The 26726-nt window shown below is 44.2% G+C and overlaps 1 pseudogene; it reads left to right on the top strand.

The window, feature by feature from the left end:
• Window positions 1-485: 485 nt before the first annotated feature.
• LOC141052918 (uncharacterized) overlaps window positions 486-26726 on the top strand; it is a 49475-nt pseudogene continuing 23234 nt past the window's right edge.

Here is a 26726-nt window from a genome sequence, read left to right as displayed (position 1 = left end):
ACAGCTGTTAACCCGTTCAATGCTGCTGTCAGTCTCCACTGCAGCATGTAACACATGTCAGCAGGGGGTCGCGTCATTCCATGCGCCCATTGGTATGTCCGTGACATGATAAACCCTAGGTATGTCAAAGTAGAAGACGAATACCAGTCAGGTGATTCCATAAATTAGCTGTTCATGTGAGCTAGTGAGTCACCCAGAACAGGTGTCTTGGTGGCAAATCAAAATAGCGAGTGGTGGCTGCAAGAAGTGTGGCATGGATGTGTGAGCTGGCTGCCGGGTGCACTTAGCTCATTGTCAGCCTACTGCAGTAGTTTAGTAGATGAGTGAGTGTGAACAGTCCCCATTTACAGTCTCATCCAAGTCACAAGTGTAGCAAGTGGGAGATGTTTATGACATTTCAGTTTATACGATTGGTGAATACAACATCTACGCGTTCTATCTCCTGATATATTTCCCATTATTATCTCCTGTAATTGTATCATTCCATGGGAGTCATTTTGATGTTACATCTTCATCTTCTTCCCATTCAAGTCTCTACAATATCGGATCCTCTCAGTGGAGATCTTCTATATGAGAACATTTTCCAGACTGACTCATCAAGGACGGATAGGGAGAGTGACAACATGGCAGAGAGGCTATTACACCTCACCCTAGAGATCCTCTTCCGGCTTACTGGAGAGGTGAGAGATTCTGATGACGTCACATTGCATCATTCTTATCAATGGGAATAACAGATGGACAGAACTGGAGAGGTGAGGACTCTGGAAATGTCTGTAGTGAGATTTATTCATGTGTCTCTCCATAACCAGGATTACACAGTATTGAAGAAGACCTCTAGTGAGCGCTGTCAGGACCCTGTGTCTGAGAGATGGGGAAGACCCCTGAGACCAATCACGAGACCTGCACCTCACCCCCTAATACATGAGGATATCAATGGCCAGAAGATCCTAGAACACACCTACAAGATGATTGAGCTGCTGACTGGAGAGGTGACACTGCTGGGAATGCTAGGACATTATACAGTAATGCTATGAGGGATCGGGGGATGACAGTATCATTGTATGTGTCAGGTTCCTATAAGGTGTCAGGATGTCACCGTCTATTTCTCCATGGAGGAGTGGGAGTATTTAAAAGGAAACAAATATCTGTACCAGGATGTCATGATGGAGGTTCCCCAGCCCCTCACATCACCAGGTAATAGACAGGACTAAATACACATGGCCTATAATTATCTGTATGTAGAGAATGAATTCAGTCCCTGTATGTGTTTCCTCCAGATCTCTCCAGTAAGAGGACAACACCAGAGAGATGTCCCCGTCTTCTTCTCCCACAGGACTGTAAACAAGAAGATCCCGATGTTCCTCAGGATCATCAGGTAGATGGAGAGAAGGTGTCATGAGATCTCCCCTATGATGTGTAGAAGGCTGTGAAGGTCTTGTGCTCAGTCTTGTGTTATCCACCAGTATTCTATATTTTCAAAGTCAGTAATGAAAATTAGGGAGCTGATTCATTAAGACTCCCACTATGCTTGCTGGTCTTAATGAAAGCTCCTAGAGGACTACAGTGAACCTAATTCATTGAAATAAATTTAACCACTAAAGTGACAGAACATCATAAATTTGTTGAATGGGTATAGTGAGGCCGTGCCCCGCCCATGCTACGCCTTGGCATAGCTTGTCAGGACTGGCATGTAAACGGCAAATGTCACAATATCCATCCGAGTTGCGCAAAATTATTGTGACTTATGAAGATGCTGCAACAGCTGTGATTGGTGATGGTACTGATGTACTGATCATAGGCGTTTAATCCCTTAAATGCCGCTGTCAATAGTGACAGAAGTATCTAGACCAGGGATGTGAAACCCAAATACACAGAGGGCCAAACTTAGAAGCTTGGGCAAAGTCGCGGCCAACCTTGATATTTATAATAAGAATAAGCCAAAATTGATTGTTTTTCTTTATCAACAAATACAGTCATGGCCAAAAGTATTGACACCCCTGCAATTCTGTCAGATAATACTCAGTTTCTTCCTGAAAATGATTGCAAACACAAATTCTTTGGTATTACTATCTTCATTTAATTTGTCTTAAATGAAAAAACACAAAAAGAATTGTCCTAAAGCCAAATTGGATATAATTCCACACCAAACATAACAAAGAGGGTGGACAAAAGTATTGGCACTGTTTGAAAAATCATGTGATGCTTCTCTAATTTATGTAATTAACAGCACCTGTAACTTACCTGTGGCACCTAACAGGTGTTGGCAATAACTAAATCACACTTGCAGCCAGTTAACATGGATTAAAGTTGACTCAACCTCTGTCCTGTGTCCTTGTGTGTACCACATTGAGCATGGAGAAAAGAAAGAAGACCAAAGAACTGTCTGAGGACTTGAGAAACCAAATTGTGAGGAAGCATGAGCAATTTCAAGGCTACAAGTCCATCTCCAAAGACCTGAATGTTCCTGTGTGTACCGTGCACAGTGTCATCAAGAAGTTTAAAGCCCATGGCACTGTGGCTAACCTCCCTAGATGTGGCCGGAAAAGAATAATTGACAAGAGATTTCAACGCAAGATTGTGCGGATGTTGGATAAAGAACCTCCACTAACATCCAAACAAGTTCAAGCTGCCCTGCAGTCCGAGGGTACAACGGTGTCAACCCGTACAATCCGTCGGCGTCTGAATGAAAAGGGACTGTATGGTAGGAGACCCAGGAAGACTCCACTTCTTACCCCGAGACATAAAAAAGCCAGGCTGGAGTTTGCCAAAACTTACCTGAAAAAGCCTAAAACATTTTGGAAGAATGTTCTCTGGTCAGATGAGACAAAAGTAGAGCTTTTAGGGCAAAAGCATCAACATAGAGTTTACAGGAGAAAAAAGAGGCATTCAAAGAAAAGTACACGGTCCCTACAGTCAAACATGGCGGAGGTTCCCTGATGTTTTGGGGTTGCTTTGCTGCCTCTGGCACTGGACTGCTTGACCGTGTGCATGGCATTATGAAGTCTTAAGACTACCAACAAATTTTGCAGCATAATGTAGGGCCCAGTGTGAGAAAGCTGGGTCTCCCTCAGAGGTCATGGGTCTTCCAGCAGGACAATGACCCAAAACACACTTCAAAAAGCACTAGAAAATGGTTTGAGAGAAAGCACTGGAGACATCTAAGGTGGCCAGCAATGAGTCCAGACCGGAATCCCATAGAACACCTGCGGAGAGATCTAAAAATGGCAGTTTGGAGAAGGCACCCTTCAAATATCAGGGACCTGGAGTAGTTTGCCAAAGAAGAATGGTCTAAAATTCCAGCAGAGCATTGTAAGAAACTCATTGATGGTTACCGGAAGCGGTTGGTCGCAGTTATTTTGGCTAAAGGTTGTGCAACCAAGTATTAGGCTGAGGGTGCCAATACTTTTGTCCGGCCCATTTTTGGAGTTTTGTGTGAAATGATCAATGTTTTGCTTTTTGCTTCATTCTCTTTTGTGTTTTTTCATTTAAGACAAATTAAATGAAGATAATAATACCAAAGAATTTGTGTTTGCAATCATTTTCAGGAAGAAACTGAATCTTATCTGACAGAATTGCAGGGGTGTCAATACTTTTGGCCATGACTGTATAACAATGAACTTTTTAACATGGTGTGGTGTGATTGGTGGTCGCTTGGTATATGTCACAGGGATGGATGTTCCCTGCAATGCAACCCGGAGTATTTTGTCTCTAGTGCGCTAAAGATGTCGTTTAGTTCATTTGGGTCCAGGTTGCGGGTAATTATGAGAGATAGGAGGGTCTGGCTAACGATATTATCTCACCTCTGGGTGAGGGTGCTCACTGTACCCCTGTTTTGTTTCAGGACCTGCAGTGAGGTCATGACCCTGTGACCAGCCCATGTGATCTATACCTCACTTGTGGGAGTGGTTACAGCCTACATAATGGAGGCTGTGGTTTAGCACGTAGTCTGTGACTTGGGAGGTAGAAGGCCTCCTGTGTGTATAGCTCAAGACGGAGCCTCAGGGCTGGACATTGCCCTAGCCTGTGTGTTCACAGGGTCTGAGGAAACAGAGCCCAGCTAAGGACTGTTTGTGTTGATTTTGGCTGCTATGAAGGCTGGAAACCTTGTTTTGCTGCTTTGAGGTTTATGGAGAAAATAAACCCACATGGACTCTTTTAAAGAAGCACGCCTCCTGTTTTCCCTCCTGCTGCAGCTGTGTGAGTACAAATCCTTACAATGGAAACAAACTTAAGGGAGTTGTCTCATGAACAAAGCACATTTTCATTGATAGATCATACAGTAAAATATTGGAATAATAGAGTATTGTTAGGCATCGAGTTTCCCCTACTGCAGAGGGGGAATAAAAAGCCATGTCCTCTGCGGTCTCCCATTCCTCTGCGGCCGCAGAGATTCCTGCTCAGCAGAGGCGTTGGTCCAGACGTCTTGTCCAGGCTAATGCTAGGCGTCTGATTTGCTCCTTTAGACTCTGCTGTAACACCATGCTTGAATCAGCAGCAAGCAGACGCTCCAGGGACTAAGTCCTGTATTTTCCCTACTGAGCATGCCCGTGGGACGACCTCTTATTGGAGGTCGGAGGAGGTCACATGCGCAGGTCCCGCTCCTGCTCGGATTGGTCCACCACTGGGAAGGTCCCGGAAGGATGCCACTGTAAAAGAGTCGCATGGCTCGGCCATGCGCTAGTATAGACTTTTATGCTAAAGGTGTGTATGATGATGGATGCATGTATCTGGCGACTGACTCATTTGAAACCCCTACCCTTGGTTGTGCCTGCTGTTGGGGTCTAGTGGTTAGAGTCAGCGCCTCTCAGTGGCTAGGCTTTAGGCCACAGTGCTCCAGGTCAGCACCTCACGCAGCGCCATATTGTGCCATCCAGCGCAAGGCACATAAGTGCCGCATTTACGGCGGCGCCGAGTGCTGGTGAGTCTAGAGGGACTCTGACCCTATGTCTTGGGGCAGAGTCCTGTGACTTTACATCAGCGCTCACTTCGCCGAACTCTGTGAGCTTAACAGGCTTCGGCGATTATATTCGGCAGTAGTGCGGCTCTGTGAGGCAACAGAGTTCGCCTCGTACACACCGGGTGACGTTAACCTGCGTGTGTTCGCTTATTACACCGCCAAATAGTATCTGCCATTACTTAGCTGCAGTATTCCATCTCTGCACGGTGGACCCCAGGCTGCAAACACACCTCATTATCATTTTATTATTTGGTGCGTTCCGCCAGCCTAACAGTATAATACGTTATTTAAGTGCAGTAAAAAGCTCATGGCCCAATGGCCTCATTTATATATGTAATAACAAAGGATAACAAAACTTGAATAATGCAGTGTAAGGTGGCAGCTGGACAGGTGGTGGATGGGAGGTATGTGTACCCAAGATGCCAAGTCTCGGTGATGTAGGACTTGGAGAAGCAGGCTCCAGGACACATAGTGCTGATAAGTGTTTTTATTAGCCCGGATTATGGGTCCAGGCCTTATGAGCAGCTGAAAAAGCTGGGTGGGATCGGCTGCTCACTTACCTCCAGACTGGGTCTTGGATTGTCTGATTTAAGGCAGCTCGGGCTTTTGACACCTTTCATGCAGGCTTATAGGAAAATGGTGTCTTTATTATGTCATCATCATTATTGCATTGTTAATAGCTGGTCTATTACATCATCTATTTATTGAGCCTTTAGTTTTCTATAATTTTAAGGCAACCAATCAAAAAATGCCAACTCCGTTCTGATGACGTAATCTTAATTTCAGTTGCATTGCCTACTTCTATACATGCTCTCTGTGTAAGACATGAAGTTTTAGGATTTCTTAATACCAAAACCAACATCACGAAACAATCACTGACCTCAGGGAGACAAGTCAAAGAAAACTCTGCGGCAGCCGGCAAAGGCGCTCAATTTATTTGCATTAATACCAAAATGTGAAACAAAGAACAGAGTGAGCGGACAGACCAGGTCATACACAGGAGGCAATCAAGCAATGCAATATACACGCACACCAGGGGGTCAGACACACTGAACAAAGGTATAGATGACAGGGAATCCTAGTCTAGAGTGAGTATAGCTACCCCTCCCAGATCCAAAGGGAGGCCAGCAAAAGTTAACCCTGAGAGAGCAGGACATTAACCCCTTCACTACCAAGGGTGGTTTGCACGTTAACTCCCGGGCCAATTTTTACAATTCTGACCACTGTCCCTTTATGAGGTAATAACTCTGAAACGCTTCCATGGATCCCGGTGATTCTGACAGTGTTTTCTCGTGACATATTGTACTTCATGTTAGTGGTAAAATTTCATTCAAATAACTTGCGTTTATTTGTGAAAAAAATGGAAATTTGGCGAAAATTTTTAAAATTTCGTAATTTTCCAACTTTGAATTTTTATGCCCCTAAATCACAGAGATACGGCACACAAGAAACTTAATACATAAAATTTCCCACATGTTTACTTTACATCAGCACAATTTTAGAACCAAAATTTTTTTTTGTTAGGAAGTTATAAGGGTTAAAAGTTGACCAGCGATTTCTCATTTTTGCAACACCATTTTATTTTTATGGACCACATCACATTTGAAGCCACTTTGAGGGTTCTATATGATAGAAAATACCCAAAAGTGACACCATTCTAAAATCTGCACCCCTTAAGGTGCTCAAAACCACATTCAAGAAGTTTATTAACCCTTCAGGTGCATCACAGGAATTTTTTTGAATATTTTAAAAAAATGAACATTTAACTTTTTTTCACAAAAAAAATACTTCAGGTTCAATTTTTTTATTTTACCAAGGGTAACAGGAGAAATTGGATGCAAAAGTTATGGTGAAGTTTGTCCTGAGTACGCCGATACCTGATATGTGGGGGGACCACTGTTTCGGCGCATGGCAGAGCTCAGATTGGAAGGAGCGCCGTTTGACTTTTTCAATGCAAAATTGGCTGGAATTCTGATCGGACGCCATGTCACGTTTGGAGAGCCCCTGATGTACCTAAACAGTGGAAACCCCCCACAAGTGACCCCATTTTGGAAACTAGAGCCCCCAAGGAACTTATCTAGATATGTGGTGAGAACTTTGAACCCACAAGTACTTTATAGAAGTTTATAACGTACAGCCGTACAATTAAAAAAATCATATTTTTTCCACAAAAATGATCTTTTCACCCTCAATTCTTATTTTTCCAAGGGTAACAGGACCCTAAAAGTTATTGTGCAATTTGTCCTTGGTACGCTGATACCCCACATGTGGGGGTAAACCACTATTTGGGCGCATGGCAGAGCTTGGAAGGGAAGCAGCGCCATTTGACGTTTTTGGCTGGAATTGAGATCGGACACCATGTCGCATTTGGAAACCCCCGATGTACCAAAACAGTGAAAACCCCCCACAAATGACACCATTTTGGAAACTAGACCCCCCCAAGGAACTTATGTAGATGTGTGGTGAGCACTTTGAATCACCCAGTGCTTCACAGAAGTTTATAACGCCCGGGTGTGAAAATAGAAAAATTGTATTTTTTCCACAAACATGATCTTTTAGTCACCATCTTTTTTATTTTCCCAAGAATACAAGGAGAAATTGGACCCCAAAAGTTGTTGTCCAATTTGTCCTGAGTACGCTGATACCCCATATGTGGGAGAAAACTACTGTATGGGTACACGTCGGGGCTCGGAAGAGAAGTAGTGACGTTTTGGAATGCAGACTTTGATGGAATGGTCTGCGGGTGTCATGTTGCTTTTGGAGAGCCTCTGATGTACCTAAACAGTGGAAACCCCCCACAAGTGACCCCATTTTGGAAACTAGACCCCCTAAAGAACTTATCTAGATGTGTGGTGAGCACTTTGAACCCCCCAGTGCTTCACAGAAGTTTATAACGACCAGGTGTGAAAATAAAAAAATCGTATTTTTTCAACAAACATGATCTTTTAGTCCCCATTTTTTTATTTTCCCAAGGGTAACAGGAGAAATTAGACCCCAAAAGTTGTTGTCCAATTTGTCTTGAGTATGCTGATACCCCATATGTGGGAGAAAACTACTGTATGGGCGCACGTCGGGGCTCGGAAGGGAACTAGTGACATTTTGGAATGCAGACTTTGATGGAATGGTCTGCGGGTGTCATGTTCGTTTGGAGAGCCCCTGATGTACCTAAACAGTGGAAACTCCCCACAAGTGACCCCATTTTGGAAACTAGACCCCCCACGGAACTTATCTAGATGTGTGGTGAGCACTTTGAACCCCCAAGTGCTTCACAGAAGATTATAACGCCCGGGCGTGAAAATAAAAAAATCATTTTTTTCCACAAAAATGATATTTTTGCCCCCAATTTTTTATTTTCCTAAGGGTAACAGGAGAAATTGGACCCCAAAAGTTGTTTTGCAATTTGTCCTGAGTAGGCTGATACCCTATATGTGGGGGTAAAACACTGTTTGGGCGCATGGCAGAGCTTGGAAGGGAAGGAGCACCATTTGACTTTTTCAACGCAGAATTGGCTGGAATTGAGATCAGACGCCATGTTGCATTTGGAGAGCACCTGATGTGCCCAAACAGTGAAAACCCCCCAATTCTAACTCCAACCCTAACCCCAACACACCCCTAACCCTAATCTCAGCCCTAACTCTAATGGGAAAATGGAAAAAAAATACATTTTTTTTTAAATTTTATTATTTTTCCCTAACTAAGGGGGTGATAACGGGGGCTGTGATTTACTATTTATGGCAGTTTTTATATTTGGCGGATGTCACACGCTAAAAGACGCTTTTTATTGTAAAAATAGTTTTTGCATCACCACATATTGAGAGCTATAATTTTTCCATATTTTAACCCACCGAGTCATGTGTGGTCGAGGGACGAGTTGACGATTTTATTGGTATCATTTTCGGGCACGTGACATCTTTTGATTGCTTTTTATTCCGATTTTTGGGACGCAGAATGAACAAAAACCAGCGTTTCATGAATTTCTTTTGGGGGGTGCGTTTACACCGTTCAGCCTGCCGTAAAATTGATAAAGCGCTTTTATTCTTCGGGTCAGTATGGTTACAGCGATACCTCATTTAGGTCTTTTTTTATGTTTTGTCGCTTCTATACAATGAAAACAATATTATATAAAAAATTATTTTAGCATCGCTTTATTCTGCGAGCTATAATAATAATAATTTAATTTTTTTTCTGATGATGCTGTATGGCGGCTCGTTTTTTGCGGAACAAGATGACGTTTTCAGCTGTACCATGGATATTTATATGCGTCTTTTTGATCGCGCGTTATTGCACTTTTTGTTCTGCGGTATGATAATAAACCATTATTTTTTGCTTTGCTTTTTTATTTTTTAAGGGGTTCGCTAAAGGGGTTAACTAATGGGACAGTTTTATAGAGCGGGTCGTTACGGACGCGGCGATACCAAATATGTGTACTTTTTGGGGTTTTTTATTTCCAAAAAATGAATTGGGGAATATTTTTTTTTTTTTTTTTTTTAATTTATTTAGCGATTTTTTTTAAAAAAAAATTATTTTTACACTTTTTTTTTTAACTTGATTACATTGTCCCAGGGGACATAACTGTCATGTGACAGATCGCTGATCTGTCACATCACAGATCACTGTGACAGATCAGCGATCTGTCACAGGCACTGCACATGGCTTCCTCATGCCTGCGCTTTGCAGGCACTGAGGAAGCCAGCTCCCTGCAGGCCCCCGTCGCCATCTTGGATCCGGGGACCTGCAGGGATGGAGCCCCCCTCAGCAGCGCTGCACATTGCGCTGCTGTGGGGGACTCAGGGAAGTACGGAGGGAGCCCCCTCCCTGCCGATGCTTCCCTTTAATCCCCGGTACACCGCGATCGTGTATCGTGTACCGGGTGTCAGCTGTGATAATCAGCTGACACCCGGCTGTGATCAGCGGCGCTCACCACGTGGGCGCCGCTGATCGCTATGACGTAATATTCCGTCCATGGGAATTAGGTCCAGGGTCACATGGACAGAATATTACGTCCATTGTAGGAAAGGGGTTAACCATGTCCTATACCATGACATTAGCAAAGCAGATAGTTTTAGCTACATATGTGGAGAAGTCACTTTTGCGTCACATAGGCCAATTTTGACTACCATGATAAAGAAAGCCTACAACTTTTTGGCTGCAGAATAGGAGATCAGGACAAGAGTTGGGCTTCACACATATGCTGCATCACATAGATCAATAGATCATAGATGCTGTGATGCACATCAATAGATGTGCATCGTAGCATCTCCAGTGGTTGCACGGGAAGAGACAATGTTTGCCTTTTGCAGTCCCAATGGTCTGGAGAGAGGCAACCTATTACACTACCAATTGCTATTTCTGTATGATGCCCACCATAAGGCAAGTAATTTCAAGGGGGAAGAAGTGTACTTTACAGTATCCAAACATTCCATCTGCAATACATCCAGTATCACATACAGAAGAACTGCCGGTTCCAAAAGCACCAGAAACATTTTGAGTCCAGTCAAGTTAGAAAGAAGTGGGCACTTGGTGTCGTGAAGCACCTTCCTCTCATGACCCATCATTTTCTGACAGCAACCTCAACTGAATCACACCTTATAACACAAAGTGAACTGAACGATCTTGTTGGATATTTGGGTCTGCCCGAGAGGCTGAGCTCTCAGGTTCCAGGCTACAGCAGTGGAATCTTCTAGCGCAAGATGTTCGGATTTAATAAAGATCTTGTCCAATATTTCTTCATGGAGGGTGATGTTGTGGCATTCAACAACATCAACAGTTTAATGAAAATGGATCACCCCCAGGGCAGGTGTGGGACCTTCACTCGGTACCGGGCCGGTGTCTCAAAGGTATGTGTCACAGTGGCGGTGACCCGATCCGTGGCCCTGGGTGTCCATGTAAAATAGGTGGAATGGAATAGAGTTTATATGTAGGTAGTTCGTGACGCCACCTGTGGTTGTCGGAAATGAAGGTGTTAAGCCGATGCTTAAGTGCAGATCCTCTGGGACAGATGGTATAAGGCAGCAAAGATGGAATAGCTCTCCACAGGTAGAGCTGTAGTCCCAGGGCAGTAGTAGAATAGATGTTGAGGTAGATGGTGGAGTGTTAGGCACAGAGATGTAGCAGTGCTGAGTAGGTTTGTGCAGGAAGAAGGCAATGACAAAGCTGAGTGCAGTTCCAATTCTTTTACTCACGTTTCTAGCACAGACAGGTGCTCACTTCAATGTCGCAGCTTCCAGGTCAGGGGCTCAGCCAACTCCCAGGCAGATGGAATTAACCCTTCCAGCACTCCCTTTCGTGTGCCTGTTCTGAACGTCTCCTTTCTAGCGCTAATCTGAAGTACTTGTAGTTCTGAATTACACTCAAGTTCCTCCTTCTTGATGTTACTTAGACTCCACTCGTATGACAGGTGGCTGTAGCCTGCTTCGGGGACTCCATCAATCATGTCCCAGCTCACACATAAGTTGCCACTGTGTCTTTGGTGGGAATAAAGTGGTCACAACTTCTATTCCTCCGGTTTCTGCTGTAGGATCATTAGTATCACACACAGCCTCGGATACCGGCGCCCGGCCTTGGTGCATTAAACTTAGGAAAGGGCTCTGCACTAGCCCCAATCCCCAGTCTCTCTCCTCCTCACGTTCTGTTCTTATCTATGTTCCTTCTGAACAACTGATCCTTCTTTCTTCCTCTTTCCTTGCAAACAGCTCCAGCTCACAGGGAGCTGCTGCAAACACGTCCTCTCTCCATCCTTCCCCCCCCCCCCGAAGGGGAACTGACTAACTTCCTGTCAGCTTTCCCCTCTAGTGTTTCTAAGCTCCACTCACCACCCAGCACCCTTCATGAACCAAAGCAGCTGCCATAAAGGGTGCTCTGCTGTTCTAAGGTGTCTGTGCTGGATGTAGGTGCTGGAGTCTGGTCAGGTGTTCCATCTTACCTGGGAAGTCGGGTACTACACCTCAGGAGGAGGTGCAGTACCTCTGTGGCGACTGAACCCTCGGGGGTGCCACAGAAGCTCTGAAGATGAGTCATAATCCAGAGGAATAGAGGCTCTTCATCGATTAATGCAAAACAAGCCCAAAACCAGTCTTTCTGCATAATGGCAATTTTTGTACTTCTTGAGCAATACATGCTTTTTTCTTTTTCCCCCTTTCTTTCCTACACTCCCCTGATCTCATTACTGAGATAGCAACACGTCAAGAGGGAATGATCTCTTTTGGGGGTAATATTGCCAGATCTAAACTAGGGTACTGCCCTTGTCAGGACAGGAGCATATGCATGGGGCATGTACTACTGGTGGAATGGGTGAGATCTAAACCATTATCTAATGCACTATGGCACCTTCAATATAATTAGTGGTAAATTTATATGTTACTTACCAATGTAGGCTCTTTATCCACTAACAGCGTTGGTAAAGGTACATTTTTTTGTGTGTGTTTTTCCCAGGGAAAATCCCTATTTCATTCATACTATTTATTAACAGTTACGATTTAAGAGAGTCTTACCACGCTGTTTAAATTGTATATTTTGAGATATTAGATCCTGACTCCACTGGAATATATTAGCCATTCAATGGGGAAATTAAGTATTTGACACACTGCCGATTTTGCAAGTTTTCCCAGCTACAAAGAATGTAGAGGTCTGTGATTTTTTTATTGAGGTACACTTCAACTGTCAGAGACAGAATCTAAAAACAGGCAAAAAATCACATTGTATGAATTTTACATAAATAAGGCTAGCTTCAGACTAGCGTTTTGGCCAGCAGCGCACGGCCACTGCTAAGCCCCGCCCCCTGCCCCGCCCCTCCGGTCATCTCCTCCTAGGGTCACACATCGCTGAATGCGATCTGCACACCCTATCTTAAGCATAGGGTGCACAGACCGTGCGCTAATAGGATTTTGCGTGCGCTGCGCTCTTTTGACGGTGCGCCAAACGCACCATGTTGCATTTTGGTGCGCTCGGAGCACCATCAAAAGGGCACAGCGCACTCAAAATCCTACTAGCGCACGGCCAGCGCACGGTCTGCACACCCTATATGCTAAAGATAAGGTGTGCATATCGCATGCAGCGATGTGCGACCCTAGGAGGAGATGACCGAAGGGGGCTGGGCTTAGCGGCGGCCGTGTGCTGCGGGCCAAAACGCTAGCCTTAATTACATTTTATTGCATGAAATATGTATTTGATCACCTACCAACCAGCAAGAATTCTGGCTCTCACACACCTGTTAGTTTCCCTTTAAGAAGCCCTCCTACTCTGCACTCATTATCTGTATTAATTGCACCTTTATAAACTTGTTGTCATGATCTGAATTTGATCTGACGGTTTTAAAAGCACAGAGTGAACTTTTTTTTTCCTTTTGGCAAGTTGCCAAAGTGACTTGACTGTCCCCGGTGGTGATTAGTGGTATCGCACTTTAGGTTTAATGCGCACATAATTATGAATCAGGTGTGGGGCTCTATAAATGAGTCTCAGGGTGTGTAATCACTGCTGGTGATATTCATTCATTGATTCTGAGTTGGTGAGGGCCTGGTGGAAGGATGGAGCTGAGGAGGAGTCCTGCGCAGCTTAGCCAGGGGGGACGTGTGTCAGCTATGGTGTCTGGACGAAGGGCTGGCATGTCGTGGTGGGGTCGCAGTGATGGTGTCGGCAGGAAGTGTCTGCATGGACTGGTGGAGTGGCGACTATGGAGAGTGGCACTCACCATGTGGGACTTGGCTGCTGAGCTGGACTCAAGCATGCTTGCCTTCGTGGCAGAAGCTGAACTCATCTTTGGGACTCTGTTACTAAGCAGCAGCAACTGGTGGTGGACTCTGCTCCAAGGCTGCACTATGGTGAAGGATCCTGTTATGGTCATGGATCCAGGTGGAGGAGAAGACGCACGCAGGTGGAGGGCTCTGTTGCAGGAGCATAAGCACAGAGCATAAAGCTAAGTGGTGTCCCCCTGTATTGTCTCTTTCCCTCATGTGTGTTGTTAGTGCAGTGGTGGGATTAGTCTCCGCACCGGCCAATTCCCTAGTGAGGGTTTAGGGTCAGGGCGAGCAAGGGTTTAAGGTTCGCGTGCGGCGACAGGTGCGGAGCCTGTATAGGGAACGTAAGGAGTGCAGGGACGCTGGCTCAGGGGAGCTTAGGAGGTCTCCTCGTCCCCATTCCCTATCGCAGGGCCCACCATTGTTAATGTTTCCCAGGTCCCCCTTATTATTTAAATTCGCCGTACTGGAGGCGGAGTTTCCAGAATTTATATTAACGTGTAATACCTAAATTCGCCAGGTGGAGGCGGTGTATCCATCTGCACGTATTATTATTTAAATTCGCCACTGGAGGCGCTGTATCCAGGGTCACGTGTGTTATGGGTCCGCCTTGCGGTATCATCTGCGTCCAGACACACGTGACCATGACACTTGTTACCTGTAAAAAAAAAAAAAAAAAAAACACCTGTTCACACAATCAATCACACTCCAACCTCTCCACCTTGGCCAAGACCAAATACAGTCATATGTTAAAGTTTGGGCACCCCTATTAATGTTAACCTTTATTGTACTAACAGAAAATGTGCAATCTGCATTTAAACAAAATTTGACCGGTGCAAAAGTATGGGCACCCTTATCATTTTCTTGATTTGAACTCTCCTAACTACTTTTTACTGACTTCCTGAAGCACTAAATTGGTTTTGTAACCTCATTGAGCTTTGAACTTCATAGCCAGGTGTATCCAATCATGAGAAAAGGTATTTAAGGTGGCCACTTGCAAGTAGTTCTCCTATTTGATTCTCCTATGAAGAGTGGCATCATGGGCTCCTCAAAACAACTCTCAAATGATCTGAAAACAAAGATTATTCAACAAAGCTTTTCAGGGGAAGGATACAAAAAGTTGTCTCAGAGATTTAACCTGTCAGTTTCCACTGTGAGGAACATAGTAAGGAAATGGAAGAACACAGGTACAGTTCTTGTTAAGCCCAGAAGTGGCAGGCCAAGAAAAATATCAGAAAGGCAGAGAAGAAGAATGGTGAGAACAGTCAAGGACAATCCACAGACCACCTCCAAAGACCTGCAGCATCATCTTGCTGCAGATGGTGTCACTGTGCATCGGTCAACAATACAGCGCACTTTGCACAAGGAGAAGCTGTATGGGAGAGTGATGCAAAAGAAGCCGTTTCTGGAAACACGCCACAAACAGAGCCGCCTGAGGTATGCAAAAGCACATTTGGACAAGCCAGTTACATTTTGGAAGATGGTCCTGTGGACTGATGAAACAAAGATTGAGTTGTTTGGTTATACAAAAAGGCGTTATGCATGGAGGCTAAAAAACACAGCATTCCAAGAAAAACACTTGCTACCCACAGTAAAATTTGGTGGAGGTTCCATCATGCTTTGGGGCTGTGTGGCCAATGCCAGCTCCGGGAATCTTGTTAAAGTTGAGGGTCGCATGAATTCAACTCAGTATCAGCAGATTCTTGACAATAATGTGCAAGAATCAGTGATGAAGTTGAAGTTACGCAGGGGATGGATATTTCAGCAAGACAATGATCCAAAACACAGCTCCAAATCTACTCAGGCATTCATGCAGAGGAACAATTACAATGTTCTGGAATGGCCATCCCAGTCCCCAGACCTGAATATCATTGAACATCTGTGGGATGATTTGAAGTGGGCTATCCATGCTCGGCGACCATCAAACTTAACTGAACTGGCATTGTTTTGTAAACAGGAATGGTCACAAATACCTTCATCCAGGATCCAGGAACTCATTAATAGCTACAGGAAGCGACTAGAGGCTGTTATTTTTTGAAAAAAGGAGGATCTACGAAATATTAACGTCACTTTTATGTTGAGGTGCCCATACTTTTGCACCGGTCACATTTTGTTAAAATGCAGATTGCACATTTTCTGTTAGTACAATAAACCTCATTTGAATCCAGAAATATAACTGAGTCCATCAGTTATTAGATATATGAAACTGAAATAGCTGTTGCAAAAACCAAAATTGTTATAAAGAAAAAAGGTTAACATTAATAGGGGTGCCCAAACTTTAACATATGACTGTAGCTGTCTCATGGGGTAAGTATGATTTTAAGAAAAGTCAGGAATCAGCACAGAACTACATGGGAAGACCTGCTGAATGACCTGAAGAGAGCTGAGACCATAGTCTCAAATATAACCATTCAAAACACACTATGCCGTCATGGATTAAAATCCTGCAGGGCATGTAAGTTCCACCTGCTCATGTCAGCACATGTCCAGGCCTGTTTGAAGTTCGCCAATGACCATCTGGATGAACCAGAGGAGGAATGGGAGGTCATGTGGTCAGATGAGACCAAAATAGAACTTTTTTGTATCAACTCCACTTGCCGTGTTTGGAAAAAGAAGACGGATGAGTGCAACCCCGAGAACACCGTCCCAACCATGAAGCATGGTGGTAGAAACATTATACTTTGGGGGTGCTTTTCTGCAAAGGGGAGGGACAGGACTACTGCACCATATTGAAGTGAGTATGGATGGGGTCATGCATCATGAGATTTTGGCCAACAGCCTCCTTCCTTCAGTAAGAGCATTAAATATGGGTCGTGGCTGGGTCTTCCAGCATGACAATGATCCGAAACGCACAGCCAAGGAAACTATGGAGTAGCTCCATAAGAAGCACTTCAAGGTCCTGGAATGGCCTAGCCAGTCTCCAGATGTTAACCTAACGTTAACCCCAACACCTGAAAGATTTGGAGAAGATCTGTATGGAGGTTTGGAGGAGTGGCCACAATCCCTGCTGGAGTGTGTGGAAACTTGGTCAAGAACTACAGGAAACGTCTGACCTCTGTAATTGCAAACAAAGGTTTCTGTATGTATTTCATGCAATAAAATGCAAATGAATTAGGTAAAAATCATACAATGTGATTTTCAGAATATTTTTTCAAGATTCTATCTCTCACAATTGAAGTGTACCTACGATAAAAATTACAGAGCTCTCCATTCTTTGTAGGTTGGAAAACTTACAAAATTTGCCCTGTATCAAATACTTATTTTCCCCACTGTATACGGGTTTTTTTTTCATAGCAGAAAATCATTGATGAAACACCAATATTAAAAACTGACACAATGATGAAACGCAGACCGTTTTTTTGCTTGCAATAAAAATCACTATTGTCTGAACGAAGACTAAGGCGTTGTAATTGGCATTAACAAACGCCAATCAATCAGTGTTCCCTTACTGGTCTTTGCAAGCTAACAACAACTTAGACTGTTCTGTCTCCATACAACATTGTCTTGGATAACAGCCGAGGGGGGTTGCGCAGATCCCACCACTGTCACAGCTGCCACCAGTTTATTAAGGATAAGCAGCTCCGCTGCCTCCAATCGTCAGGACAATTACTCCAATTGGCTAACAGGTGATGGACGAGGCTGCGGCTGCTTCCACCACTAGGCTGGTTATTGAGGAACTCAAAGTGAATGTGTAGTATACTGTATATACCTTCGATTCCATCATATAGGATATATATACCCTGGTGCAGTCACTGTCAGCTCCCCAATAACTAAAAGAACTACTAGCTGCCACACCAATTAATTTATGCAGGCTGATAGGACATGGTTCAGATACTGTATGACTTTCATGATACGGTTTACAGATCAAGAGAATCAGAGTTTTCAACTTTATATAGTTAATCCAGAAAGGTAGGCAGTGTTTATAAAAATATACAAATGGGAACAAAACAATACTGTATATACAATTACATAAAATAATATGTGCAACAAAAAAAAAATAAATGGCTAAACCTGATGTCCCTGAAAAGACTCAGAGCTTAGCGGATGGAGGTACTTTTTGGGAAAACGGACAGAACCTATAGCAAGCTGTACCTTCCAGGACAGACAAATGACCAAACCTATATTCTGCTTTTTATTAGATCAAGACTACGACCACACAACTGCCCTCCTCTCCCTGTTGATAACATGTGGGGGTCGGCTGTGGGATGTGCTGAGTCTTCCAGAATTCTGTGAGATCCCCAAAGTACACTCTCGCCCCTGGTGGTTCCAGGGGACAGACACTGTCACCATGTTTCCCACTGCAATTCCACCCTCACATTTAGATGAAACGTGGCCTGGACAACACCATTCATTGCACCCCGACTAAGTTTCAGGGGTTAGAAGGGTCTTAAGATGATATGAGTGTATGTGTTATGTTTGTCCCTTTGTTGTGATTCAAAAAATATATGACGCCTAAATATTGGGTCAATTCAAACCTCAATATTTATCACTGACTACTGGCTCCAAAAGGTCTAGGAGAAGTGCTTTGATAAGTGCTTATGTCTGAGAAGTGTACTTCCATGTCTCTGTGTAAAGGAATCTCATTCTTAGTGTGTTTTTCCCAGAGCAAATATCGTGTTGTAATTACCTTGTCACTGCAGGATGCCCCTACTTCAATAGAGGTTAACATGTCAGCAGTTTCTCTCTTCCCCAGCTACAATTAATCCTATATGTTCAATGTCAGGGTGATATGTCCCCTCTCCAGAGATGTCCCATAGATTTTAATTTTTCTCTATGACCATTATCAAATTTTTAAATTTTGCTCATTATTGGGAGATTTCCCGTCTGCGTACATCATCTGATCATCAGGAACAAGCGTTTTATAGAATTGCTTGTTTTTCAGTTATCATCGCCTTTAAATGGGTCTTTAGGCATTCACTTGAGTGGAGTCTGTGAGATAACAAGTCTGGAGCATCTTCTCTGTGTTGATAGATTCCTCCTGTTATTGGAAACGACTGGCCTACTAACTGATTTCACCTCCGGAACTACAGCTGCCGTGCAAAGGCATTTTTTGCATCTTGAAAACCTCAGCTCTAGCTCAGTGGTTAAGATCAATTTGTGGCACTTCAAAAAGTGCAGCCGAGATCTAAATGACAACTGGGCTTTACTCTTCCCCTTCTCAACGGGATATGTTCTTACACAGTCTGATATTGTGAGGGATAATTGGACACTGCCAGATTGTTGGTACACACAAAGAATAGTGGCAATTTATTTAAGTAATCTGTGTGTCGTGGTCCTTGTACAGACCATCATTCAAGGACTGGCCGCATGTCGCTTGACCAGAAATTGACTGTCTTTACAGCCTCATATGGAGGTATAAGTTCAGGTCTGGAGACCTGTGGCCAGTCCATGGGTAACTGTCTGCACTCACACCGTGACACACAGATGTGTGAATTCAGCCTTATTCATAGATTTCCAGGATGGGGTCTTATAAGAAGTCCACGATTGGTTAAGAGTGAACACCAGTACTTAGTAAAGCAGACATGTCAGGAGAGCATGACTATGTACTATATTCTGCCTGTGATTTTGTCTGATCAGTGCCTTATGTTTAGTAGTCTCCAGTGTGATAATAGTCTGCAGGCCGTATGTTTTGAACTGTTGTCTAGTCACTATCTGGTCACTGCAGCTTACATATTCAAAGTGGTTGTCCAACATATTCAAGTAAAGCTAAAGTCAGCTTGACGGTGATATACAACTTGAGTGAGGACACTTATTGCATACTAGAAATAGGTACAATGCTATTTCATCGGGAGTGCGGTGAAATGAACATCTGTGTATCCGTAGGCTGTGTGCACACGTTGCGTTTTTTTTTTGCATTTTCGCGACGTTTTTCCGCTGTGGAATTGCCATGAAAACGCAAAGAAAACGCATCCCATGCAATCCTATGGGATTCCAAAAAAAAAGAACCTGAAGACCTACCTCTTCCGACAAGCCTACAACCTGCAGTAACCACCGATCCACCAAACCGCAGCACGACCAGCTCTACCCTCGCCTACTGTATCCTCACCCATTTCTTGTAGATTGTGAGCCCTCGTGGGCAGTGTCCTCTCCAATCCTCTACCAGTCGTGACTTGTATTGTTTAAGATTACTGTACTTGTATGTATTATGTATACCCCTCCTCACATGTAAAGTGCAATGGATTAAATGGCGCGATAATATATATATATATATATATATATATATATATATATATATATATATATATATATATAATCTCTGAATGTATGTATGTGTGTGTCACCAAATAATCACGAAGCATCTTTAATTTCGCCAGAGCTGTTCAAAACAAGCTGAGCTGTGATTGGTTGCTATGAACAACAGTTTTCCTTGCAACCAATCACTAAGCATCTCTCATTTCACCAGAGCTGGTTAAAAGAAGCTGGGCTGTGGTTGGTTGCTATGAGCAAGTTTTCCCACTTGACAACACCTCAGCAGACACTGACATGGTGGGAGAAATCTAGCATCCCTGGGAACATAAGCTCCCAGCCATTGTCTGCCCCACAGAAAGGAGCACAGAGCACTTTGGTTTTGACCCCAGGCCTCTCTTAAAGGGATCCCCGGTATGGAAGTTAAAACTGTTCCACTCAGCTCTGTGGTTCTGACCCCAGGGTCTCTTAAAGGGATCATAGGTATGGAAGTTAGGGCAAATCCACTTTGCACTTTGGTACTGACCCCAAGTCTTTCTTAAGGCCCTTTTACATTTAGCGATGCACCAGCGATCCGACCAGCGATACGACCCGGTCAGCATCGCTGGTGCATCGCTAAATGATCGCTAGTGATCTGCCAAACAGGCAGATCTCACAGCGATGCAGCAGCGACGCAGCGGACGATACTTACCTTTCACACACAGCGATCCAGACGTCCTACCACCCGCGTCCAGCATCACTCGTCTCACAAAGCAGGAAGCCCAGCAGGAAGTGCCCGACGAGAAATGGAGCCGGACATTCTCGCGCGATCAGCGATGGATAGCGGGCGAGCCGGTCGGAGGTAAGTATCACACATAGCGATATCGCTAGCAATATCGCTATAACGTCACAAAATCAGTGACGTTTTAGCGATATTGCTAGCGATATCGCTATGTGTAAAACCCACGTTAATGGGATCTCCAGTATGGAAGTCAGGGCAAATCCATCCAGCGCTTTGTTTGTGACCCCAGACCTTTTAAAGGGATCCCCGGTATGGAAGTCAGGGCAATTGCCTTCAAATGCTCTGGTACTGACCCCTGGCTCTCTTAAACCCTTCCCAACCTGTGACACAGCGTATGCGTCATGAAAGTCGGTGCCAATCCGACCCATGACGCATATGCTGTGTCATGACTTCAAAGCCCCCCTGCGGGTCGGTTGACCGGGGTCACGGATAGGTCACCCGACCCGCAGTGACAGGACCCTTTGTGCTTCACCACAGGGGGGGTAGCTTAGCCCCCCCGTGGCTACGATCGCTCTGATTGGCTGTTTCACTTTCAACAGCCAATCAGCGCGATAGTAATATTTCATCAATGAAATTTGATGAAATATTACAATCCAGCCATGGCCGATGCTGAAATAGCATCGGACATGCCTGGAGACACTAAGTTAACCCCCCCGCCGACTGACGGCGCCGATCGGCCGGCGCCACCGACTGACGGAGGCGATTGGCCACCGCTGTCACAATCTGCCCCCCTCCCCCTTCCCTCCGCTCCCCCCACCTTCCGATCCCCCCCACGATACTCACTAACCCCCCCAGGCCGTCCAGGTGTCCCGCCGTTCTGATCCATGGGCGCCGCCATCTTGGAAAATGGCGGGCACATGCGCAGTGCGCCCGCCGGCATTTTCCGGCGGCAGATTCATTTTTTTTTTATTTTGATCACTGTGATAAACTCTCACAGTGATCAAAAAAAAAAAAAAAAAAAGTAAATCACCCCCCATAGGGACAAATAATATATTTTTATTTTTCGGTTAGGGTTAGAAATAGGGTTAGGGCTAGGGTTAGGGTTAAGGTTAGGGGTGGGTTGAGGTTGGGATTAGGGTTAGGTTTGTGATTAGGGTTAGAGTTGGGATTAGGGTTAGGGGTGTGTTGGGGTTATGATTAGGGTTGGGATTAGGGTTAGGGGTGTGTTGGGGTTAGGGTTGTGGCTAGGGTTATGACTAGGGTTAAGGGTGTGTTGGGGTTTGGATTGGAGTTAGAATTGAGGGGTTTCCACTATTTAGGCACATGAGGGGTTCTCCAAACATGACAAGGCGCCACCATTTATTCCAGCCAATTTTGCGTTCAAAAAGTCGAACAGTGCTGCCTCCATTCCGAGCCTCGACGTGTGCCCAAACAGTGGTTTACCCCCACATATGGGGTATCAGTGTACTCTGGAAAAATTGCACAACAACTTTGGTGGTCTAGTTTCTCCTGTTACCCTTGGGAAAATTAAAAATTGGGGGCTAAAAAAATTATTTTTGTGGAGAAAAAATTATTTATTTTCATGGTTCTGCGTTATAAACTTCTGTGAAGCACTTGGGGGTTCAGTGCTCACCACACATTTAGATAAGCTCCTTAGGGGGTCTAGTTTCCAAAATGGGGTCACTTGTGGGGGGTTTCCACTGTTTAGGTAAATCAGGGGCTCTGCAAACGTAACCATGACGCCCGCAGACCATTCCATCAAGTCGACATTTCAAAACGTCACTACTTCCCTTCCGAGCCCCAACATGTGCCCAAACAGTGGTCCCCCTCCCACTTATGAGGTACCAGTGTACTCAGGACAAACTGGAAAACAACTTTTTGGGTCCAATTTATCTTATTACCCTTGTGAAAATAAAAAATAGTAGGCTAAAAATAATTTTTTTGAGGGAAAAAAAATATTTTTTATTTTCACGGTTCTGCGTTATAAACTTCTGTGAAGCACTTGGGGGTTCAGAGTGCTCACCACACATCTAGATAAGCTTCTTAGGGGGTCTAGTTTCCAAAATGGGGTCATTTGTGGGGGAGCTCCAAAGTTTAGGCACACAGGGGCTCTCCAAACACGACATGGTGTCCGCTAACGATTGGAGCTAATTTTCCATTCAAAAAGTCAAATGGCGCTCCTTCCCTTCCGGACCCTGCCGTGCGCCCAAACAGTGGTGTATGACCACATATGAGGTATCAGTGCACTCAGGAGAAATTGCCCAACAAATTTTAGGATCCATTTTATTCTGTTACCCATGTGAAAATGAAAAAACTGAGGCTAAAAGAACATTTTTGTTGGAAAAATTAAAATGTCCATTTTTTCCTTCCACGTTGCTTTAGTTCCTCTGAAGCACCTGAAGGGTTAATAATCTTCTTGAATGTAGTTTTGAGTAGCTTGAGGGGTGCAGTTTTTAGAATGGTGTCACTGTTGGGTATTTTCTGCCATATAGACCCCTCAAAGTGACTTCAAATGTGAGGTGGTCCCTAAAAAAAAGGGTTTTGTAAATTTTGTTGTAAAAATGAGAAATTGCTGGTCAACTTTTAACTCTTATAACTTCCTAACAAAAAAAATTTTGTTTCCAAAATTGTGCTGATGTAAAGTAGATGTGGGAAATGTTCTTTATTAACTATTTTGTGTCACATACTTCTCTGGTTTAACAGACTAAAAATTCAAAATTTGAAAATTGCGAAATTTTCGCCAAATTTCCATTTTTTTCACAAATAAACGCAAAAATTATCGACCTAAATTTACCACTGACATGAAACCCAATATGTCACGAAATAACATTCTCAGAATCGCTAGGATGCGTTGAAGCGTTCCTGAGTTATTACCTCATAAAGGGACACTGGTCAGAATTGCAAAAAATGGCCAGGTCATTAAGGTCAAAATAGCCTGGGTCATGAAGGGGTTAAAGGGATCTCCTGTATGCAAGTCAGGGCAAATCCACTCAGCGCTCTGGTTCTGATCCCAGGCTCTCATAAAGGGATCCCCGGTATGGAAGTCAGGGCAAATCTACTCAGCGCTTTGGTACTGACCCCAGGCCTCTCTTAAAGGGATCCCTGGTATGGAAGTTAAGACCGTTCCACTCAGCCCTCTGTTTCTGACATGGAAAAAGGTTGTCCAGCTCCACGATGTAGTGAAAACAAATTTCTTTTATTCACTTCAATCGATAGAGGGTAGAGGTTAAAATGCCAGCATAGAAGATATAGATGCTTGCGTTCTCAATGCGTTTCTGGTGTCTTAGCACCCTTAGTCATCGGGGTCTGTCCGGTTCACTATTCTTTTCCCTGACAACCTGGGACGCAGCCTCGACAGTTCCGTACCCAGCGCAGCCCAGGTACCCGCGGCCCGGTCTTCCTCCTTACATAGTCAGTGACTGACTCTGGCCAGATATGTTTCTAGAGCCGTAGCAGAAGATGAAGATGTCGTCCTCATCATGAAGTAGTTATTCCTCCTGTCACGTGTAATGAATATCTCCTGCAGTATTGCTAATGCCGATTCCAGTGTCGGTAAATGAGACGAGAATTAGCGTTATGGAAGATGAGTCTATGAGGAACGTATTCAGCTGCCGACTCCAAGGGAGAAACTGCTTGTTGTGTGTGGTCTAAAATGTATAGTATTTATTAGTAGATGGAAAGAAAACTGAGTACTGTAAAATAAAAATAGTAATAGTCATATAGATGATCCCCCACAACTCTAGTGCCACCAATTCTTGGGTCCGTATTTTGTGGACACTCTTAACAATCGTGATCTCTACAGTCAGTCAGTGGCTGATGCAGTGACCAACATGGCCAGTGATTGGGAGTATGGGGGAGATGTATTAGCAATTCATCTTATGTTCCATGTTATGAATTGTGTTCAGGATCAGATAAATCACAATCTCTGAAGTTTCCTCTGTGTAGATATCTTTATTATGAGTAGCTGACCGTTTCTGGAAGAAGAAACTTTTACTCTGGACTTCCTCATTAGCAAATAGGTTCTACACAAAGGTGAAGATAATTGTCCCTGAGGCAGACTGGACGTCTCTAGCATCACATGGTACAATGGAAATACAATATTACTATGCCGTATCAATATTAATCTGATATCATCAACATCCACAGATATATCAGTGATCCGGGAACATAATTCCATCTGTGGGTTCAATTATTAGGATTTTCAGCCTCAAGAAACCATAGAAATATGATAACAAATCATTGCACCATCTTTCTGTGCATACATTTAGCCTTCCTCTTCTCACCTGAGACCCTGTATAATATCTCCTCCAGAAAAATTCATTGTCAGGTCAAGGAGAAATGAGAATTGTAGATCTGTCCTAATTTCGGCTGTGATGTCCTCCTCCAAAAGGTTCAGTCTGTAAGATGTTTCTGTGCTTAACCCATTTATTTTTGTGCTATTTTTGACTTATGTGTTAATCTTATCAGTTCATTTTTTGTCATTTTGGTAAGCACCGTACTTTACTTTTTATATATTAAATCTGAAGCTTAATAAGTTTGCTCCTTGCTGCTCTAAATGTAGCCACAACCTCAAAGTGGAAAGTTTTAGCTTGGTTGTTTTACTCTGTGTATGCCAAAGTCAAAGAAGATGACTTATCAGATGCTTCGAAAAGTTGGCTGTGAATGTGTACTAGTAGTGTGTCATCCAAGGCAGGTGTCTCTGTGACCTAACAAAGTGGCGAGTGGTGGCTGTGAGAAGTGTGGTGTGGATGTGTGAGCTGGCTGTGGGATGCGCGTAGCTCGTGGTCAGCCTATTGTGGTACCTAAATGGAGAGGTAAATGTGGGAAGCGGAGTCCCATTTTATAGTCACATCCAAGTTACTAGTGCAGCAAGTGAGTGATGTTTATGACACGATCTGAGAATACAACATTTACACGTTATATTTCCTGATATGTTTCCCTTTTAGTTCTCCAGTAATTGTATTATTACATGGATTCTTTATGATGTTACATCAGTTCATCTTCTTCCCATTCAGGTCCGTATAATATCTGAACTTCTCACTGGAGATCTTCTATGTGAGAAATTTTTCCTAATTGACTCATCAGTGATGGATAAGAACAGAGACAAGATGGTGGAGAGAATATTACACCTCACCTTAGAGATCATCTTCCAGCTTACTGGAGAGGTGAGAGATTCTGAAGATGTCACATTACATCATTCTTATCTATGGGAATAACAGTTGGACAGAACTGGAGAGGTGAGGACTCTGGAAATGTCTGTAGTGAGATTTATTAATGTGTCTCTCCATAACCAGGATTACACAGTGGTGAAGAAGACTTCTAGTGAGCGCTGTCAGGACTCTGTGTCTGAGGGATGGGGAAGACCCCTGAGCCCAATTATAGGACCTCCACCTCACCCACTGATATATGAGGACAGCAATGACCAGAAGATCCTAGAACTCACCTACAAGATGATTGAGCTGCTGACTGGAGAGGTGACGCTGCTGGGAATGCTGGGACATTTATACAATGACTCTTTGACGGGATTGGGGGAATGACTACAGTATATACTCGTGTATAAGATGAGATTTTCAGCCCATTTTTTTGCGCTGAACGTCCCCCTCTCGGCTTATATGCGAGTCATATACCTGGGGGGTGGGCGGGGGAGGGGGAGCGGGGGGGCAGAGACCATACTCTCCTCTCCTGGCACTTCTCTGCAGCCCCTGCGTCTCCCTCTGCCATCTGCTCCCTGCATTCAGCGGTCACGTGGTACCGCTCATTAATCTCATGAATATGCACATATTTATGAGTTTAATGAGCGGTACCACATGACCAGCTGAATGCAGGAAGTAGACGGCAGAGGGAGAAGCAGGAGTTGCCGCTGCAGAGAAGACCTTTCGCTAGGAGGGGGTGAGTATGACTGGGGCAGAGTGATATTCACCTGTCCCCGTTCCAAGCCGTGCACCGCTGTGTCTCCAGGTCCTCCTGCTGTGATGGCAGAGGATGCGATGACGTAGTCAGTACGCGCCCTCTGCTGTCAATGCAGAGATCCGGGAGACCCAGCGGTGCATGGCTTGGAACAGTGACAGGTGAATATCGCCACTGCCAGTGGCTCAGGACACCGGCACCTGGCCCCCAGCGACGGAGAGGT

The sequence above is a fragment of the Dendrobates tinctorius genome, unplaced genomic scaffold (assembly GCF_039654945.1).
Source record: "Dendrobates tinctorius isolate UK_male_01 unplaced genomic scaffold, ASM3965494v1 ptg000164l, whole genome shotgun sequence".
In the NCBI taxonomy this organism is placed as follows: Eukaryota; Metazoa; Chordata; class Amphibia; order Anura; family Dendrobatidae; genus Dendrobates; species Dendrobates tinctorius.
This window is presented reverse-complemented; position numbering and strand designations above follow the sequence as displayed.